At 61.6% G+C, this 8,164-nt stretch overlaps 1 long non-coding RNA gene across 1 annotated transcript; it reads left to right on the forward strand.

The window, feature by feature from the left end:
* The first annotated feature begins 3,031 nt into the window (after positions 1 to 3,031).
* Positions 3,032 to 6,788, forward strand: LOC144954940 (uncharacterized). The gene is made up of 3 exons (XR_013641443.1): positions 3,032 to 3,096; positions 5,848 to 5,899; positions 6,609 to 6,788. It is a non-coding gene; the product is annotated as an uncharacterized LOC144954940 (long non-coding RNA).
* The last annotated feature ends 1,376 nt before the right edge of the window (positions 6,789 to 8,164 follow it).

Raw genomic sequence — 8,164 nt, forward strand, 5'->3', positions numbered from 1 at the left:
CCACTCACCCACCCACCCACCCACTCACCCACCCACTCACTCACCCACCCACTCACCCATCCACTCACCCACTCAATCAGCCACTCACCCACTCACTCACCCACTCACTCACTCAGCCACTCACTCACTCAGCCACTCACTCACCCACTCACCCACTCACTCAGCCACTCACCCTCTCACTCAGCCACTCACTCAGCCACTCACCCATTCAGCCACTCACTCAGCCACTCACACACTCAGCCACTCACCCACTCAGCCACTCACTCACCCACCCACCCACCCACTCACTCACCCACCCACTCACCCACTCACTCACTCACCCACTCACCCACCCACTCACCCACTCACTCACTCAGCCACACCCATTCAGCCACTCACCCACTCACTCACTCACCCACACACCCACTCACTCACTCACTCACCCACCCACTCACCCATTCAGCCACTCACCCATTCAGCCGCTCACTCAACCACCCAACCACCCACCCACTCACCCACTCACTCACCCACCCACTTACTCGCCCACCCACTCACCCACTCACTCACCCCCCCACTCACCCATTCAGCCACTCACCCATTCAGCCACTCACTCAACCACCCAACCACCCACCCACTCAGCCAATCACTCACCCACTCACTCACTCACCCACCCACTCACCCATTCAGCCACTCACCCATTCAGCCGCTCACTCAACCACCCAACCACCCACCCACTCACCCACTCACTCACCCACCCACTTACTCGCCCACCCACTCACCCACTCACTCACCCCCCCACTCACCCATTCAGCCACTCACCCATTCAGCCACTCACTCAACCACCCAACCACCCACCCACTCACCCAATCACTCACGCAATCACTCACCCACTCACTCACTTACCCACCCACGCACCCACTCACCCACTCACTCACCCACCCACTCACCCATTCAGCCACTCACTCAACTACCCAACCACCCACCCACTCACCCACTCACTCACCCACCCACTCACCCACCCACTCACCCACCCACCCACCCACTCACCCACCCACTCACTCACCCACCCACTCACCCACCCACCCACTCACCCACGCACCCACCCACTCACCCACCCACCCACCCACCCACTCACCCACCCACTCACTCACCCACTCACCCACCCACCCACTCACCCATCCACCCACCCACTCACCCATCCACCCACCCACTCACCCATCCACCCACCCACTCACCCATCCACCCACCCACTCACTCACCCACCCACTCACTCACCCACCCACTCACCCACTCACCCACCCACCCACTCACCCACCCACCCACCCACTCACCCACCCACCCACCCACTCACCCACCCACCCACCCACCCACTCACCCACCCACCCACTCACTCACCCACCCACCCACCCACTCACCCACCCACTCACTCACTCACTCACCCACCCACCCACCAACCCACCCACCCACTCACCCACCCACCCACTCACTCACCCACCCACTCACCCATCCACCCACCCACTCACCCATCCACCCACCCACTCACTCACCCACCCACTCACTCACCCACCCACTCACCCACCCACCCACCCACTCACCCACCCACTCACTCACTCACTCACCCACCCACCCACTCACCCACCCACCCACTCACTCACCCACCCACCCACCCACTCACTCACCCACCCACTCACCCATCCACCCACCCACTCACCCATCCACCCACCCATCCACCCACCCACTCACCCATCCACCCACCCACTCACTCACCCACCCACTCACTCATCCACCCACTCACCCACCCACCCACCCACTCACCCACCCACTCACTCACTCACCCACCCACCCACCCACCCACTCACCCACCCACCCACTCACTCACCCACCCACCCACCCACCCACCCACCCACTCACTCACCCACCCACTCACCCATCCACCCACCCACTCACCCATCCACCCACCCACCCACTCACCCACCCACGCACTCACCCACCCACCCACCCATTCACCCACCCACTCACTCACTCACCCACCCACCCACCCACTCACCCACTCACTCACCCACCCACTCACCCATCCACCCACCCACTCACCCATCCACCCACCGACTCACTCACCCACCCACTCACTCACCCACCCACTCACCCACCCACCCACCCACTCACCCACCCACTCACTCACTCACCCACCCACCCACCCACTCACCCACCCACTCACTCACCCACCCACCCACCCACTCACTCACCCACTCACTCACCCACCCACTCACCCACCCACCCACCCACTCACCCATCCACCCACTCACTCACCAACCCACCCACTCACCCACCCACCCACTCACTCACCCACCCACCCACTCACCCACCCACCCACCCACCCACTCACCCACCCACTCACTCATCTTCCGGAAGATGCTTCCGGAAGATGCTTCCGGAAGATGCTTCCGGAAGATGCTTCCGGAAGATGCTTCCGGAAGATGCTTCCGGAAGATGCTTCCGGAAGATGCTTCCGGAAGATGCTTCCGGAAGATGCTTCCGGAAGATGCTTCCGGAAGATGCTTCCGGAAGATGCTTCCGGAAGATGCTTCCGGAAGATGCTTCCGGAAGATGCTTCCGGAAGATCCTTCCGGAAGATGCTTCCGGAAGATGCTTCCGGAAGATGCTTCCGGAAGATGCTTCCGGAAGATGCTTCCGGAAGATGCTTCCGGAAGATGCTTCCGGAAGATGCTTCCGGAAGATGCTTCCGGAAGATGCTTCCGGAAGATGCTTCCGGAAGATGCTTCCGGAAGATGCTTCCGGAAGATGCTTCCGGAAGATGCTTCCGGAAGATGCTTCCGGAAGATGCTTCCGGAAGATGCTTCCGGAAGATGCTTCCGGAAGATGCTTCCGGAAGATCCTTCCGGAAGATGCTTCCGGAAGATCCTTCCGGAAGATGCTTCCGGAAGATGCTTCCGGAAGATGCTTCCGGAAGATGCTTCCGGAAGATGCTTCCGGAAGATGCTTCCGGAAGATGCTTCCGGAAGATGCTTCCGGAAGATGCTTCCGGAAGAGGAAGACCGGGCCCACTAAAACGCGATTCACTGCGACCTTGTGAGGGCATTCCTCCTGCGCCTCCGTGAGGTTTTTATTTTAATTTTATTTTAATTTTAATTTTTCTAAATAATTTTACTCGCAATTTTGTGAATTGTTTGTCGTTGTTGTCGGTTCGTGTTGTTTGTTTGTCTGACGTCCGAGTTTTATTACATATTTCCGTGATGCTGGTGTGTGTGGGGAGCGCTGGTGCAGTGAGTGGGTGAGTCGGTGGGTGAGTGAGTGAGTGAGTGGGTGAGTGTGAGTGAGTTTGTGGTGAGTGAGTGGGTGGGTGAGTGAGTGGGTGAGTGAGTATGAGTGAGTTTGGGGTGAGTGTGGGGTGAGTGTGGGGTGAGTGTGGGGTGAGTGAGTGAGTGAGTCGGTGGGTAGTGAGTTAGTGTGGGGTGAGTGAGTGAGTGGGTAGGTGAGTGAGTGGGTAGGTGAGTGAGTGGGTGGGTGAGTGAGTTGGTGGGTGGGTGAGTTGGTGAGTGAGTGAGTCGGTGGGTAGTGAGTGAGTGTGGGGTGAGTGAGTGGGTAGGTGAGTGAGTGTGGGGTGAGTGAGTGAGTCGGTGGGTGGGTGAGTCGGTGGGTGAGTGGTTGGGTGAGTGAGTGAGTGTGGGGTGAGTGGGTGAGTGAGTGAGTGAGTGGGTGGGTGGGTGGGTGGGTGGGTGGGTGGGTGAGTAAGTGAGTGGGTGGGTGAGTCGGTGGGTGAGTGGGTGGGTGAGTGAGTGTGAGTGAGTTTGTGGTGAGTGAGTGGGTGGGTGAGTGAGTGAGTGGGTGAGTGAGTGTGAGTGAGTTTGGGGTGAGTGTGGGGTGAGTGTGGGGTGAGTAAGTGAGTCGGTGGGTAGTGAGTTAGTGTGGGGTGAGTGAGTGGGTAGGTGAGTGAGTATGGGGTGAGTGTGGGGTGGGTGAGTGAGTCGGTGGGTGGGTGAGTGGGTGGGTGAGTGGGTGGGTGAGTGGGTGGGTGGGTGAGTGGGTGGGTGAGTGGGTGGGTGAGTGGGTGGGTGGGTGAGTGAGTAGTTGAGTGGGTGGGTGGGTGGGTGAGTGGGTGGGTGGGTGGGTGAGTGAGTAGTTGAGTGGGTGGGTGAGTGAGTGGGTTGGTGGGTGAGTAAGTTTGGGGTGAGTGTGGGGTGAGTGAGTGAGTGAGTCGGTGAGTAGTGAGTGAGTGTGGGGTGAGTGAGTGGGTGGGTGAGTGAGTGGGTGAGTGAGTGTGAGTGAGTTTGGGGTGAGTGTGGGGTGAGTGAGTCGGTGGGTAGTGAGTGAGTGTGGGGTGAGTGAGTGGGTGGGTGGTGGGTGGGTGGGTGAGTGAGTGAGTGGGTGGGTGAGTGAGTGGGTGATTGAGTGAGTGAGTGGGTGAATGAGTGGGTGGGTGATTGAGTGAGTGGGTGAGTGAGTGAGTGGGTGGGTGAGTGAGTGGGTGGGTGGGTGAGTGAGTGAGTGGGTGGTGGGTGAGTGGGTGGGTGGGTGAGTGAGTGAGTGAGTGGATGAGTGAGTGGGTGGGTGGGTGGGTGGGTGGGTGAGTGAGTGGGTGGGTGAGTGAGTGGGTGGGTGAGTGAGTGGGTGGGTGAGTGAGTGAGTGAGTGGGTGAGTGAGTGAGTGGGTGGGTGGGTGGGGTGGGTGAGTGAGTGAGTGGGTGGTGGGTGAGTGGGTGGGTGGGTGAGTGAGTGGGTGAGTGAGTGGGTGGATGGGTGAGTGAGTGAGTGGGTGAGTGAGTGGGTGGGTGAGTGAGTGAGTGAGTGGGTGAGTGAGTGGGTGGGTGAGTGAGTGGGTGGGTGAGTGAGTGGGTGAGTGAGTGTGAGTGAGTTTGGGGTGAGTGAGTCGGTGGGTAGTGAGTGAGTGAGTGGGTGAGTGAGTGGGTGGGTGAGTGAGTGAGTGGGTGAGTGAGTGGGTGGGTGAGTGAGTGGGTGGGTGAGTGAGTGGGTGAGTGAGTGGGTGAGTGAGTGTGAGTGAGTTTGGGGTGAGTGAGTCGGTGGGTAGTGAGTGAGTGTGGGGTGAGTGAGTGGGTGGGTGGTGGGTGGTTGGGTGAGTGAGTGAGTGGGTGGGTGGGTGGGTGAGTGGGTGGGTGGGTGTGTGGGTGAGTGAGTGGGTGGCTGAGTGAGTGGGTGAGTGAGTGAGTGGGTGGGTGGGTGGGTGAGTGAGTGAGTGGGTGGTGGGTGAGTGGGTGGGTGGGTGAGTGAGTGGGTGGATGGGTGAGTGAGTGAGTGAGTGGGTGAGTGAGTGGGTGGGTGAGTGAGTGAGTGAGTGGGTGAGTGAGTGGGTGGGTGAGTGAGTGGGTGGGTGAGTGAGTGGGTGAGTGAGTGTGTGGGTGAGTGGGTGAGTGGGTGGGTGAGTGAGTGAGTGTGAGTGAGTTTGGGGTGAGTGAGTCGGTGGGTAGTGAGTGAGTGTGGGGTGAGTGAGTGTGGGGTGAGTGAGTGAGTGGGTGAGTGGGTGAGTGGGTGGGGTGGGTGGGTGGGTGGGTGAGTGAGTGGGTGGGTGGGTGAGTGAGTGGGTGAGTGAGTGAGTGAGTGAGTGATTGAGTGAGTGGGTGAGTGAGTGGGTGAGTGAGTGAGTGAGTGGGTGGGTGGGTGGGTGAGTGTGTGAGTGAGTGAGTGAGTGGGTGGGTGAGTGGGTGGGTGGGTGAGTGGGTGAGTGTGTGAGTGAGTGAGTGGGTGGGTGGGTGGGTGGGTGAGTGTGTGAGTGAGTGAGTGAGTGGGTGGGTGAGTGGGTGGTGGGTGATTGGGTGTGAAGCTCACTAACAGCACTTGCCCCTACAGGCTGCCAGAGGCTACACGGTGGAGCTTTGTATTTGTTATCTGCACCCAGGTAGCATCAGCATCATCATCACCATCATCAGCACCAGCTGCATCATGGACAAGTATGTTTACCACCCACCCACTCACCCACCCACTCACTCACCCACCCACTCACTCACCCACCCACTCACTCACCCACTCACCCACTCACTCACCCACCCACCCACCCACTCACTCACCCACCCACCCACCCACCCACTCACTCACCCACCCACTCACTCACCCACTCACCCACTCACTCACCCACCCACCCACCCACTCACTCACTCACCCACCCACCCACCCACTCACCCACCCACCCACTCACCCACCCACTCACCCACCCACCCACTCACTCACCCACCCACTCACCCACCCACCCACTCACCCACCCACTCACCCACCCACCCACTCACCCACCCACCCACCCACTCACCCACCCACTCACTCACTCACCCACCCACTCACCCACCCACCCACTCACTCACCCACCCACTCACTCACCCACCCACCCACCCACTCACTCACCCACCCACCCACCCACCCACTCACCCACCCACCCACTCACTCACCCACCCACTCACCCACCCACCCACTCACCCACCCACTCACCCACCCACCCACTCACCCACCCACCTACCCACCCACTCACTCACCCACCCACTCACTCACCCACCCGCCCACCCACCCACTCACCCACCCACCCTCTCACCCACCCACTCACTCACCCACCCACTCACCCACCCACTCACCCACCCACTCACCCACCCACTCACCCACCTCTCTCCCTAGGGCAGCGATGCTCCTCAAGGAGTTCCCCCAGGGTGAGCATCTGAGTCGCCCGCTCACCCGGGGTGAGCTGCTCGCCCTCAGCGCTGAGGCTCACCATCTTCGGCGCCATCAGCTACTACACCCTGCGGTGGATGATCGACGCCTTAGACCCAACTCGGAGGCAGAAACTGGAGGCTCAGAAACAGGTGGGTGAGTGGGTGGGTGGGTGGGTGAGTGGGTGGTGGGTGGGTGAGTGGGTGAGTGGGTGGGTGGGTGGGTGAGTGGGTGAGTGGGTGAGTGGGTGAGTGGGTGGGTGGGTGAGTGGGTGGGTGGGTGGGTGGGTGGGTGGGTGAGTGGGTGGGTGAGTGGGTGAGTGGGTTGGTGGGTGAGTGGGTGGGTGGGTGAGTGGGTGAGTGGGTGGGTGGGTGAGTGGGTGGGTGAGTGGGTGGGTGGGTGGGTGAGTGGGTGGGTGGGTGGGTGAGTGGTTGGGTGAGTGGGTGGGTGAGTGAGTGGGTGAGTGGGTGAGTGGGTGGGTGGGTGAGTGGGTGAGTGAGTGGGTGGGTGGGTGGGTGGGTGAGTGAGTGAGTGAGTGGGTGGGTGGGTGGGTGGGTGAGTGGGTGGGTGGGTGGGTGAGTGGGTGGGTGGGTGAGTGGGTGGGTGGGTGGGTGGGTGGGTGGGTGGGTAGGTGAGTGGGTGGGTGGGTGGGTGGGTGGGTGAGTGGGTGAGTGGGTGAGTGGGTGGGTGGGTGGGTGGGTGAGTGGGTGGGTGGGTGGGTGAGTGGGTGAGTGGGTTGGTGGGTGAGTGGGTGGGTGGGTGAGTGGGTGAGTGGGTGAGTGGGTGGGTGGGTGGGTGGGTGAGTGGGTGGGTGGGTGGGTGGGTGGGGAGTGGGTGGGTGGGTGGGTGGGGTGGGTGAGTGGGTGAGTGGGGTGGGTGGGTGAGTGGGTGGGTGGGTGGGTGGGTGAGTGGGTGAGTGGGTGAGTGGGTGGGTGGGTGAGTGGGTGGGTGGGTGGGTGGGTGGGTGAGTGGGTGGGTGAGTGGGTGAGTGGGTTGGTGGGTGAGTGGGTGGGTGGGTGAGTGGGTGAGTGGGTGGGTGGGTGGGTGAGTGGGTGGGTGAGTGGGTGGGTGGGTGGGTGAGTGGGTGGGTGGGTGGGTGAGTGGTTGGGTGAGTGGGTGGGTGAGTGAGTGGGTGAGTGGGTGAGGGTGGGTGGGTGGGGTGAGTGGGTGAGTGAGTGGGTGGGTGGGTGGGTGGGTGAGTGAGTGGGTGGGTGAGTGAGTGAGTGGGTGGGTGGGTGGGTGGGTGGGTGGGTGAGTGGGTGGGTGGGTGAGTGGGGTGGGTGGGTGGGTGGGTGGGTGGGTAGGTGAGTGGGTGGGTGGGTGGGTGGGTGGGTGAGTGGGTGAGTGGGTGGGTGGGTGGGTGGGTGAGTGGGTGGGTGGGTGGGTGAGTGGGTGAGTGGGTTGGTGGGTGAGTGGGTGGGTGGGTGAGTGGGTGAGTGGGTGAGTGGGTGGGTGGGTGGGTGGGTGAGTGGGTGGGTGGGTGGGTGAGTGGTTGGGTGAGTGGGTGGGTGAGTGAGTGGGTG

This window comes from Lampetra fluviatilis, unplaced genomic scaffold (genome assembly GCF_964198595.1).
Source record: "Lampetra fluviatilis unplaced genomic scaffold, kcLamFluv1.1 SCAFFOLD_1135, whole genome shotgun sequence".
In the NCBI taxonomy this organism is placed as follows: domain Eukaryota; kingdom Metazoa; phylum Chordata; class Hyperoartia; order Petromyzontiformes; family Petromyzontidae; genus Lampetra; species Lampetra fluviatilis.